The 13,309-nt window shown below is 43.0% G+C and overlaps 1 protein-coding gene across 7 annotated transcripts in view; it reads right to left on the reverse strand.

Moving 5' to 3' along the window:
* The window catches only part of KIAA1217 (KIAA1217 ortholog), an 890,216-nt gene that overhangs the window by 121,783 nt on the left and 755,124 nt on the right, over window positions 1–13,309 (reverse strand). The window contains exon 1 of one of the 7 annotated variants that reach the window (XM_025397476.1): window positions 220–505. The exons of the other annotated variants lie outside the window; for them this stretch is intronic. The gene's annotated coding sequence lies outside the window, so the exon portion shown is untranslated. Of the gene's footprint in view, window positions 1–219; window positions 506–13,309 lie in introns of those variants that run through there. 7 annotated transcript variants of the gene reach the window in all.

Here is a 13,309-nt window from a genome sequence, read left to right on the forward strand (position 1 = left end):
TATATATATATATATATATATATATATATATATATATATATATATATCTCTTGTGGAAAAGGAATATTATGTACAGTTTGTTGTATTTCAAACCCCACCCTTCCAAGTCTGGAATTTGTAAACATATCACTCAATCAGACCACACAGTGAAGTAAGCAGAGAAAACTGAAAAGGAATCTTATGACATTCTTTCACCCTCAAAGAATTAAAGCCACTTACTTTTTCTTAAGGAAATCACCTGTGTACCTAACGCCGTGAGTAAGCACATTCGCTCAGGTCCTGATTACATGATTCCTTTGTTTGCTGGCTTCATCTAAATCCTTGGTTCCACACTTGAATATTTTAGACAGCTTCCTCTTCAGAGACAAAATCATCACAAAAGACACAGAGATCCTAAAATGTTTCTCAGCTCGAGTGTTCACAACCAATAAAGACCATTTTGTAATACCCAGTTTTCAGAGAGAAGCTGACAGTGGCATGGATAAAAAGTAACCCTCCCCGTGATAAGTCAATTTCTCCTCCCCTTGGAAATTAGTCACTGAATAACCTCAGCCCACATCCAACCACAGGCTACCTCACGGGTGACTCAGTCCTTCAACAATTGCTTACAGGGAAAACACCAGTGAAGGAACTTTAAACGGCCTAGGTAAATGGGTTAACAGCAAAGGAAATATTACAAAATATATTTCACCTAAGGCAAACAGGATCATTAAAAAGGGCAAACAACCAGCCACCGAGAAATGAAACTGTCAGAAAACCCAACATATTCAATCCAGAGGAACCAACTTTCAGATCAGTTTTCTGTTGACTTAAAGGTGCTACTTAAACCTAGACCAGCACCCAACACCCAGTTTGCTACCAGACTTGAAGTCTGGGAATTGACAGCTGAAGGAAACATAAGCCTCTTCCCCTAGTTTAATACCAGAGGGAAAACATGAGGGAGATAAGGAAGCTGTCTGTTAATTAACCAGCCCTGTTTTACCAGGCTGAACTTTGGGTAGCAGCCATTAATCAGTCCTACATAGAGCTGGGCAAGGAACTGCAATCACCCTGGAAAATACATCTGAAATGAGAAGGAAAGATAGAGAGGGCAAACCATGGCTGTGCAGAGGGGATTCTGGAAAGGAAACCAGAGCCCTTCTGCCCTACCCTAAACAAGATGAAGGATGAGAGGCAGGCGATCCCCAGAGACCTCTGGGTACAACCGCTGTCAGCACAGCCGGTCTCTTCCAGGGGAACAGGTACAAGAAGGTGCGTGTCCACAACACGAAGTGACTTGTGCAGCGCTCAGCGGAGGATGGGAATTGATGCACTGCTAGCAAAAGGTCGGGGAGAAAGGAAGCACCTCCTGCGCTCACAGGCTGGCTCTGATCACCATCATGTTTTCTGGGCCCTTGGGGACTGGGTGGAACCGAAAGCTATCCAAGTGGGAATACGGTGACAAGGAACTCCACACACTGGGCTGGAAGCCCCACTGGCTTCACGCCACACCCGACTACCACACTCTGGGCAGCCTGTGCATTTTAAAAACATTTTAAGGCTTTTAGAGGTTGTTCTTGCTGACCAAAAGAATTCCATGACGTCTTTCAAGTTCAAATCCAGTCCTTTGCAGGCTTTCTAAAAAAACTGTTTACTGCCATCAAATCGCTTTGTGGTTATTAAAGAAGGGGGCAAATGGAGCACGTAACATTGCCACCCTCCTAAGATGTCTCACTAGGAACGATATTTGGGTGAAGTGGTTGTAACAGATGCCACCTAAGAGGTCGGAAAACAGTAGAAGGAATGTGGAAGCTCTTGTTTTGATTTTTAATCTAATCAGCAAGGGTTTGTTATTTCTCACCAGAGTATGGGAGGCACACACTATCAGTTTCTGATGAATCTGGTACACATTAGGCAGGTTTTGTGTCTTCGGTCAAGCACATATGTTCCAGGAAGGGGGTTGGAGGGGTGGTCCCCCTTGTCTGATTACGCCGCGATGCTGCCCCTATCACATCCCCCAAAGACCCTGTTTTATGGCGTGAGGTATGCTAACAGACATGGCTCTTATAATTCTTCTTTACCTGCTTATTACGGGCAGGGTTGCTTGTTCCAGTGACTGTTTGTGAAGGGTCTGGGGTCAGGCTGTCCCCCAGGAAACAGAGCAGTGAACTCTCTCTGTATCTCTGCTGCTTGGCTAAGAAAGTCATGCCATGTTCAACATGTTATCCCACATCTGCTATGGGCTAGGTGCTATATGGCTCACAGCTCTAATCCTAGCACTTTGGGATGTGGAAGCAGGAGGATTCCCTGAGCCCAGGAGTTTGAGACCAGCTTGGGCAACATAGGGAGGCTAAGTCTGTACAAAAAGTAAAAACTTAGCTGGGCATACTGGTGCATGCCTGTGTTCCTAGCTACTTGGGAGGCTGAGGGGGGAGAATCACTTGAGCCTGGGAGGTTGAGAGGCTACAGTGAGCCAAGATCACACCACTGCACTCCAGCCTGGGTGACAGAGTGAGATCCTGTCTCAAAAAAAAAAAAAAAAAAAGGCAACAAAACAAAAAATCACAAGAAACCTTGTTGATTACGCTAGAGAGAGGTGGCTTCTGTTGACCCTGTTAAAATGAGAGTCGGTGGGTTCAATGCGAGAAGTCTGGTTTACCTCTGCCTTCCCTTCCTTCCTGCCAGGTTCACAGCAATTTCCTTTCACTTTCAAAATGCCCCAGGGCACTGTCTGTAGCATGCACGCATGGATTCGTCATTACCAGAGCAGTAATTCACTGTCAGGAGTTTGAAAGCCAGCCCAATCCTGCGGTGAATCAGGATAAGTTAAATGCTCTTTAGCAAGCACGGAGTTCACCCAAGAGAGAGGTGGAGCTCAATCTCCAAAGGCCCCAGAGTACCCACTAATGCACCAGACAAGCCAATTTCCTAAACAATATTCTGGTGTCCTGGTGCCATCTAGGACCCAGTGGCTTAATCTCAGTGGAAGGCACATTCTCCAGAGAAGGGCTCGTTTAGGCTAACTCACCACAAAGTTTGGTTCAGTATGAATGTGTGCAACCATTAACACCCCCACGCTTTGGTTTGATGACTTCACCAGACCCTTCTCTGCCTGCTCTACCTTGGGACATTACAGCCATTGCTACATTACTCTTCCCAGCAGCGTATAAAGTGTCCTACTCTTCATTTTCCCTCTTCCTTTCATTGACTAGGCCTAAAAGCAAAGTGGAAGCAATGTATTCTTTCTGAGTCAGTGTTAAGAATGGACGTGCTAGGAAATATTCAGGATGACCTCAACAGGAAATAATTCTTATGCTCCGGTAAAGCCAATAGTATTGTGACACATATTCCTTCCTATTTTCCCTTTCATATTTATTTCTTCATTGGCTTTTAAAAAATTACATTTGCTCAAAGAAAATCTAAACTGCACCTATAGATATGAAGATGATATTAGGAAGGGAAGGGATTATTACATTGAAAAAATTTCAAATTCATCTTGTTTGCATTGGTAAAATTGGGAAGATTGCCATTTGTAAGGTTTTAGTTAGCCTATTGTTTCATTTGATTGTAAATGGAATGTCTCCCAGACATGAGGCAGACAGACAGACTGCTGCCAAAATTATTTAATTCCCAGGAAAGAGATGGTCCAGTCAGCGGTTAGCTTATGGCTATATTTAAGATGAGCGTTATTTCTATAAATCTTTTGATGCAGGAACTCTACTGAGCCCTCCAGTGGCCAGACCTGGCTGACCAGTCCTGGGCCCAACAGTGATTAAAGATCTCAATCTGGAACAGAATAAAGAAGTAATGTTAAATAAATCATTTCGCTTCCAAGCCACAATCAATAACTGTGCAGTGCTGTAGGATGGATAAAAGAAAAATGTCCTTCTCACTGATACTCAATCTTCTGCTGGGCTACTCCTGTGTTCTCCAGGCCAAGGACAACCTTCTTTTGTATCGAAAATAGTTACAGTTTGTAAAATGATATCTTCTTTATACCACTTGCAACAGATGGTACAAATAACTCCTTCTCTTATCTCCATCTCTGCACATCCACCCATTTCCTGGACGGACCTTGTTCTTTTATGCACAACTCCCTTTCAATGTTTTCTAGATTGGATACTAGTAAGTTATCTACAGCACCCAACTACAATTTTTTAGTGCCTTAGACTTTATTTTTCTCTTTATGACAGTTCTTGAAACTCCTATTTAACTTGTCAACCACATGTTGCCATATAGGATATATTGCTTTATTTGCTTGTGACACTTCATATTCTAACAAGGGATTTTAAATCCCCGTGCTCACCATACCCCACCCACAAACACTCCAATAGTCACACAGCAGTTTGCAGTTTACAAAGGGCTCTCAATTGTGACATTTCATGGGCTCCAGAACTCAGTGAGACAGAGGACAGGTATCCTATGTCTTCTTGAATGGTTGGGAAACAGAAGTGCAGGGAGTTAAGAACCTCACCCAGCTTCCCATAGCTGCTAAGCAGTGAAGCAGCAAGAACCCCAGCTTCCTCGGTTGTTTGCATGTGACCTGCTGTGCACTTCAGCACACTGCGAGCTATTCTGCAAAGAACGATTCTCCTCATGCCTACCCACGCATGATCACTGACGGATTCCTTATTCGATTTCTGGCCTTGGTGTGAAACACGAACAAGTCTGTCTGCGAAGTGCCTCACTCCATTCACCGGTCCAGATTTCACAGCAAAGGAAAAGAATCACTGGGGCATCTCAATGGGCTTCAGCTCTAATGATTTAGAGCCGCTCTTGACTTACAATTAGGTTTTATCTACTTGCCTCAAAATGAGTAAGTTACACAAATATTAGTTATATTTAACTAAGACATATCAGTATATATGCTTATATATATTATACTTATATATACCTATCTATATTATACATCACTCAGTACTATATAGATATCCCCATATCACATAAGTTATATACACGTATACACATACGTGTATGCACACATATGTACATATAAGTTATATATATGTATACACATATGTGTATATACACACAGACACATGCACAAGGTCATCATCAGTCACAGGCACCAGATTATTTATAAAATAAAATATCTGAGCCTTAGCTGATTAAAATCCCTTACCATTATAACCCTAATTATATTATGGGGTGACATTCCCAGGACCACGCCCCTCAGAGATGCATGCACCGCCCACAGAGGCACAGGGTCTCCATCGCTGCCCTCTATGCCCTTCTTTCTTTTCACTGGAGGGACTGACCAAATTGATTATATTGTGAACAAAAATAGCTAGCTAGAGCACTATATAACTTTAGGATGATTACAATAACGTGAGAATTAAAATGTATACATATTTTAGCTTGATGATATTAACATACCTAAATTTACACAATGAGGTGATGTTGATCTGTGTAGAATTTTATGCTATACAGCCGGGTGCAGTGGCTCACATCTGTAATCCCAGCACTTTGGGAGGCCGAGGTGGGCAGATCACCTGAGGCCAGGAGTTCGAGACCAGCCTGGCCAACATGGTGAAACCACATCTCCACTAAAAATACAAAAATTAGCAAGGCATGGTAGCACACACCAGTAATCCTAGCTATTCGGAAGGCTGAGGCAGGAGAATTGCTTGAACCTGGGAGGTGGAGGCTGCAGTGAGCCCAGATTACGCTGCTGTACTCCAGCCTGGGCAACAGAGCAAGACTCTATCTCCCCCCACCCCACCCCACCAAAAAAAACCAGAATGTTATGCTCTACAACTGCAGTTTAAAGGATAGATACGAAAACAGCTAGGTAGAGTGTTATATAGCTTTAGGATGGTTAGAACATGAGAATTAAAATGTATATATATTTTAGTTTGATGATATGATATACCTAAACTTAAACAATGAATTGATGTTGATCTATGTAGAATTTCATGCTATACAATTGCAGTTTAAAAGATAGATGGTTTTCAGAGCCCATGAGAGTAAATGGTGGCAAACACATTGGGGAATGGCAGATGTCAAGTTGGAAACCATATGGCCATTTATTCGTGGTCTGTCAATGTCTTCTCACAACGGAGCTACTCAAATCCCAGGATGTCTGTTTCTGTAATAACTCCTTTCTCCTGGCCTCATGTGGTCTCAGCTTCTCACTACCAATTGCTCCCTAGTAGGTTTAACCCCTTCAGGCCTGTCTCATGTCTCCCTTCACTGTTCCTCCTTCTTAGATCACAGCTTTTCTGAAACCAACTCTGTGGACCTAGGTTACCGTCTTAGCCCTTCTACAGGAACCCATTCCATTGCCTGCATTCTGCTGTGTTCATATTGATCTCAGTAGGATTTGTGTAGGTTCTATTACCAAGCAAAAGAAAAAACAGCACAAGGTGAGCTGTGTCTGTGAAGCCAATTTTAAAAGGTGTGTTACGGATGACTTCTGATGAAAGGTGTTTTAGTTGTGCCATTATTCTGATCCTCAGCCGAACAACATCAGCCCATGTGTCAAGAGAAGAAAGGATTGTCTGAGGGAACAGTCCCAGAGGGTAATACTACAAGACAATAATTCATAGATCTGCCAGGTTCAATTTTTCCTCAAAATAAACATGAAAAAAACAATGATGGGGACCCAGATTAAAACAGCCCTCGTGCCAATTCTTCCTGGGTTCAGAGGAGCCACCTCCTCCACTGTGAATGCCCCACTGTGAACTTTTATTCAAAAATAAAAGAAGTTCCATGGGTATCCCAGGTGTACTGAGTGTGCGAGCTGGGGAAATTCTCGCGTGTAAGGCTAGGAGTTGATGCCATTTGTTACACAATTTTATAGGCTTATGAATGAAAAATGTGTACTTTCCCAGTTTTCATTAGTTATGAAAAAATCTACGAGGTTCTAGGTTTATAAATTAGATGACAATAGCTTTGAAAACCCATCTGTTTTCCTTGGGTTTAGTTGGAGTCTGTGGCAGAGAACACGAGAGCACCTGCTAGTTTGGGGGCCAGGCCAGCGGCTCTGAAAGCCCCCAGGTGCGTTTTCCCACAGTCGGCGCAGCAGGTTGATGGGGGAAGAACACCAGATGGGGAATCCCAGAACCAGCATTCTGGTCCAGGTGTTAATATTGTTTTCTTTCTTTTCACTTTTTTTAGTTTTAAAGAGACAGGGTCTCATTCTGTTACTCAGGTTGTAGTGCAGTGGTGTGATCATAACTCACTGAAGCCTGGAACTCCTCAGTTCAAGTGATCCTCCCAACTCAGCCTCCTGAATAGGTAGGATTACAGGTGTGCACTACCACACCTAGCTAATTAAAACAAATTTTTTTTGTAGAGCTGAGATCTCACTACATTGCCCAGGCTGGCCTCAAACTCCTAGTCTCAAGAAATCTTCCTGCCTAGGCATCCCAGAGTGCTAGGATTACAGGCATCAACCATCATACCTGGCCAACATCCCTATCTTTATCTGTAAATAAGAAATCTCATGCAGATTTTCTCTAAGGTCCATTCCAATGATGAGATTCTGTGGATCCACATATTTACTGAGTAGCTACCTATATACAAAGCCCAGTGTTAAGACTGATGAGGGAAAAGGGATCTGTAAGACATGATTTCTGCCTTTGAAGAACTTATGTTCTAGTAGGAAAAATAAGACATGTGCATGAACATTAAGATATGACAAAGCAAGAATAACTTTGCCAAGTGTCAGGCGAGTGCAGCAGACACACACTCTGGTAGTTCACTGAAGAATGAGATTCTTATGGTTGGGGTGGCTGAGGAGCACCTTTCTGAAGAGGTGAGAGTGGGTTCATGAATGATGAGTAGAACTTCAGTAGGTAAGAAAAAGCTCCCTTTCTTAGGTATTCCAGGCAGGAACAAAGGCATGGTCAAGGACAAGGGATAGGAAAGTCCAGGTGCCCTGGGGGAATGGCTAGACTACTGACCCAACAAGTGAGTTACTCTCAGACAGTGGTTCCCCAGCTGTCAGACGGTGGGCATCAGAATCACCTGGAGAGTTTGGTAAATCAGATTACCGGGTCTAACATCCACTGTGTCTGATTCAGTAGGTCTCAGGTGGTGCCGAGGAATCTGTATTTCTAACAAGTCCCCAGGTGATAATGACCTGCTGGTACAGGGAGTGCTCTTTGAGAACCACTGCTTTAGTGAGTAGAGGGACATGGTAACACAGGGTCACTGAACGTTCACATCACAATCTCCATTCTACCGTAAGCTTGGTTAAATCCTTTGGATAGCAATCACAATTGTCTAGAATTTCTCTATTATAAATATTGTCAACTAAATCTGCCAAGAGAAGATGGAAATAGGGAAGAAAATGAATATTTTGGGTAACTTCCTATTTACCAATGCTTTCCAAAATTACCTCATTTAATTCTCATCTCATTTCCATCAGATACATTATAATTCCCATTTCACAGATGAACAAACTGGGCTCAGAGACTTCAAATATCTTGCTTGAAGTCAGATAATGGCCAGGATCTATGAAGTGCTAGAATAATCTTGCATTCTAGTGTTAAGAAATCAGTGTGGAGATCTGACCTTTGAATCCTCTTCAAAGGAGAGCAGTGGTTCAAGAACCTCTAAAAATGAGTATTATTTCTGTCCCAAATCAGGTCCATCTGTATCGAGTGTTGCAAGAGTCACAAGAGACGGGTCAAATAGACCAACCCATGTTCATGTTATCTACAAATGTGGGGAACAAAAAAAACTTCTTCCAAGTAATGACTCCAGGGTACCCACGAGCCCCACAAGACTGCTCCATTTCAAAGGAATACCTTTGTGTTTTCAGTTCAAATAGCAAGTCAGTCAGCCAGCCAGGGAACATGGCTTGGAAATCTGAGATGGTCAGCAAAACCACTGCTTCTCCTTATTTGGATAAATAACAGCCTTAAAGACAACCAGTTTGGGAGTTGTACATGCCCTGAGGCTGGGCTTGGCAGGCATCTCTGCCCACACCCTGCTGTGCCTTTTGCTGCACCAACAGCTGAAGGAGTGTAGCCAAATATTGACCAATCCCTTCTTCCCCACCAGGTACTGATACCGACAGGAGCCTCCTCTTCAGCGACATGATCTGCTTCCCTGTGTCCCAATAACAAACTGCCAGGTGGGCCTTTGAGTATCCCTATGTTTAAGTCAAGCCCTGTACTCCTGACACTGAGTAGCTCATGGACAGAACGGACAGCAAGTCAGTAAGTCATGCTCCGTATGATGAAATGCCCGCAGAGAGTAAGGAGCTACACACTGTCTAGTTGCTCTTCTTACCCATTGCCTCCAGGAAGGAAAGACTTCCCTCCCACACAGGAGGTAAGGCAAGTGAAGAAAATGCTTTGTAATCTACGGAGCACTTTTCAAAGTTCATGATTAGGGCCGAGCACGGTGGCTCACACCTATAACCCTAGCACTTTGGGAGTCCAAGGCGGGAGGATGGCTTGAAGCCAGGAGTTTGAGACCAGCTTGGGCAACACAGCAAGACCCTGTCTCTGCAAAATTTAAATTTAAAAAATTAGCCAGGCATGGTGGTGCATGCCTGTACCCTGGCTACTCGAAGGCCGAGGTGGGAGGATGGCTTGAGCCCAGAAGTTCAAGGCTGCAGTGAGCTATGATTATGCCACTGCACTGCAGCCTGGGTGACAGAATACAATCCTGTTCCCCCCTCCCCACCCCCCCCAAAAGTTCTTGATTAGCACCAAGAGCTTTCAACTCACTTCAAAAAGAATCAAGCGCCAGACTGAAAGAAAGCTTTTTTTCCCCCCAACCCCACACCCCCCCCCCCCCCCCTTTTTTTTTTTTTTTTTTTTTTTTTTGCATTATCTTTACTTTTCTGAAAAGCAACATTAGAGCAATATTTCTTCCACAGAGGACAGGAAGATAAGCGACAATAAATAGAGGGGATTTCTTTAAATTAGGGCAGCAAGACACTGGGGCCATTTCGACGACCTTTCCTCCAATGCACTGAAGTATACAAATTAGTTTCCTTTTTTTTTTTTTTTTTTTTTTAATTAAAAAGGATTTAATTGGCTGGGAACAGTGACTCACGCCTGTAATCCCAGCACTTCAGGAGGCCCAGGCAGGAGGATCATTTGAGGTTAGGAATTCCAGACCAGCCTGGCCAACATGGTAAAACCCTGACTCTACCAAAATCACAAAAATTAGCTGGGTTTAGTGGCGGGTGTCTGTAATCCCAGCCACTACGGAGGCTGAGGCAGGCGAATCACTTGAACCTGGGAGGCAGAGGTTGTAGTGAGCTGAGATCACGCCATTGCACTCCAGCCTGGGTTGTAGTGAGCTGAGATCACGCCATTGCACTCCAGCCTGGGCGACAGAGTGAGACTCTGTCTCAAAAAAAAAAAAAAAGGTTTAATCCTCCTCGTCAATCAGTACTCCTCCACACCATCATCTTGAGGAAGGCAGTGGGGTGTGGTGGAGCGAGCACCGGATTATGACTCAAAAGGCTTGGTTTCTCCCTGCTGGGAATCTCTTCTTGGCTATGGTCTCATAACTGTGACTGTAGTCCTGACACTGAACTTCTCTGAGCCCCTGATTCAGCTCCTTAGTTGGTTCAGTAAAACCTTCTTGCACTTTCTCTTCTGGTGCTGTGAATACCTAATGAGTTCCATCACTGTTGTGTCACTGTGCACGCATGATTATTAATATCACCAGCAAACATTCAGGGGTCTACTCAGTGAGCTGTGAGGCAGAAGAAAATGAATAAAACGGAAAATGCTCACTTACATATAGTCACAGATGGATGAAATGAATGACACATTCGTTTTTGAGGTACAAGAACTGGCAAAAGAATGAGGACTCTGGATGCAGCCAATGTAAGAACATCACACTGTATTACATTTCAAAGACATCATATTTGAGAAAACAGTCCAGGCTGGACATGGTGGCTTACGCCTGTAGTCCCCACACTTTGGGAGGCTGAAGCTGGTGGATTGCTTGAGCTCGGGAGTTCGCAACAAGCCTGGGCAACATGGTGAAACCCTATCTCTACAAAAAACAGAAAAATTAGCCTGGTGGGGTGGCATGCACCTCTAGTCCCAGCAACTTGGGAGACTAAGCGGGGAGGATCATTTGAGCTCGGGAGGCAGAGGTTGCAGTGAACCACTGCACCACCGCACTCCAGTCTGGGCGATAGAGGGAGACTCTTGTCTCAAAAAAAAAAAAAAAAAAAAAAAAAAGTACTTTTCCTCATTCCTGTTCCCAAATTAATTGATCATTCTGAACCCAGATCAGGCTATATAAAAGACTCCCAATCCATTTCATAGTGTTACAACAACAAATAGACTCAAATTGCAATTATCTATAATCACTGTGAGATGGGTGATTACCCACATCTTGGCATTGGATCATTCTCTTTTCCTTCCCATCTTACCACCTGGGAGAACATCTCTTTTGTGAATGAAAAGAGCATCCGTGTCATTACTTGTCTGTGGCCAGAATGCAAGCTTTGACTGGTGAAGAGGAAACCGAACTAATTAGCCCAAGATATGTGTTTAGAGGCTCTCGGAATTTCAACTACATTATCCATTCTAGTCCTGTCCCACATTTATATTAAAGACAGGGAGCTGGGTGCTTTAGCATGGTTCTTGATAGAAAAACATTTATCTTGTAATAATGCTCAAAATTAATTTTTGGCATAGCAAAAATTGGGAATTTAATGCAAACGTAGAGATGCTTTGTTATTGCACATATCTGCCGAGACGGCTTTGCACATATACTCACTGTATCTATATTTAAAATATAAAATTATATTTGGGTAGTTTTTATATTAAGATACTCTATGTATATGAGTACATATCTGTCGATAAAAATTCTGTGCCAAAATTAAAAATATCAAAATTCCACATCTGACTCATTTTTATGCTCTAGTCTCAAAGTGACACTGAATAGAAACTTATTAGCATTTCAGTGAATTTCTTCAGATCATTGTTACGAATAATAAAAATACAGAAACATTTTAAAACAACATATTTCAGTCTTAAAATGGTCAGATTAACATAATTATAGCCCGAGGTTGCCAACAGTGCCACATTTCTCATTTTCATGAAAATGCAGAGGTTCTCTCAGATTGCAAGCTAATAGGCTCCTCGGTCTAAATATATACAGTAAAATCTGCAACAAATTTCTGAAGCATTAAGATCTGAACCCTGCAGATATCTGGTGAGTAAGTTGCGCTGCAGTGGAGCAGACTTTTTTTTTTTTTTTTTTGGAGTTACACAGCTGCTAGAAAATATATTTTTAGATTTGCTTTTAAAGGCAAGCAAAAACGGTTTCCACTTTGTGGATTTCCATCCATGATGTATCCACCATGATCCCTCAGTCCCTACTGCAAGGGGTCAACCATCTACAAAATGTTCTATTCCGTGTCCTCCTTCCTTGCAAGTGACTGCAAGGACTGGTACTAAATGCTCATTCTAGATGAAGCTATCAGACCCTGACCATCAATCCTATGCTTTAGAGGCGCTGACACGCATCGAAGTTGAAGCACCCTATAGATCAGGCCCCTGCTATTTCTGAGTTGCCCCATTGTTGGCATTGCTATGATTCCTTTTTGTTGTTAGTGTTTTTCTTTGGAACTCTTCCTACTCTGTCAAGGGTGCATGAAAAGGAACAGGTTCAAAGAATGAAATCAGAACAAGGCAAAGCACGACCTTTGATGTCACAAGAAAAGAAGAAGACGAAAGAAATCAAATACATGTGTCGATCAACTAAGTCAAACATATTTTCTGTTGCAGGAATATGGAGTGAGTTAGTGCTGCCTGCAAAACTGGAATGAGGGGGCCGGGCGCGGTGGCTCAAGCCTGTAATCCCAGCACTTTGGGAGGCCGAGACGGGCGGATCATGAGGTCAGGAGATCGAGACCATCCTGGTTAACACGGTGAAACCCCGTCTCTACTAAAAAATACAAAAAAAAAACCTAGCCGGGCGAGGTGGCAGGCGCCTGTGGTCCCAGCTACTCGGGAGGCTGAGGCAGGAGAATGGCGTAAACCCGGCAGGCGGAGCTTGCAGTGAGCTGAGATCCGGCCATTGCACTCCAGCCTGGGTGACAGAGCGAGACTCCGCCTCAAAAAAAAAAAAAAAAAAAAAAAAAAAAAAAAAAAAAAAACTGGAATGAGGTCCTCTAGCTTCAATGAAAAGCTAGGTAGTAACACCTTTTATCTGGAGAGACCTTAAATAAATAAATCTGCTCAAAAAACTATTTAATGAGTAGCTCTTCTTTTCTCCCAAATAGTAACATGCTGATGGTCCTGAGAACTCTTAGAGAAGAATTAGAATTCATTTGGACATCCAATTTTTATTTTTTGGCCAACTGTATGCTTTTAAATCAAGTTTTACCCCGTCC

This window comes from Theropithecus gelada, chromosome 9 (assembly GCF_003255815.1).
Source record: "Theropithecus gelada isolate Dixy chromosome 9, Tgel_1.0, whole genome shotgun sequence".
NCBI classification, from domain to species: domain Eukaryota; kingdom Metazoa; phylum Chordata; class Mammalia; order Primates; family Cercopithecidae; genus Theropithecus; species Theropithecus gelada.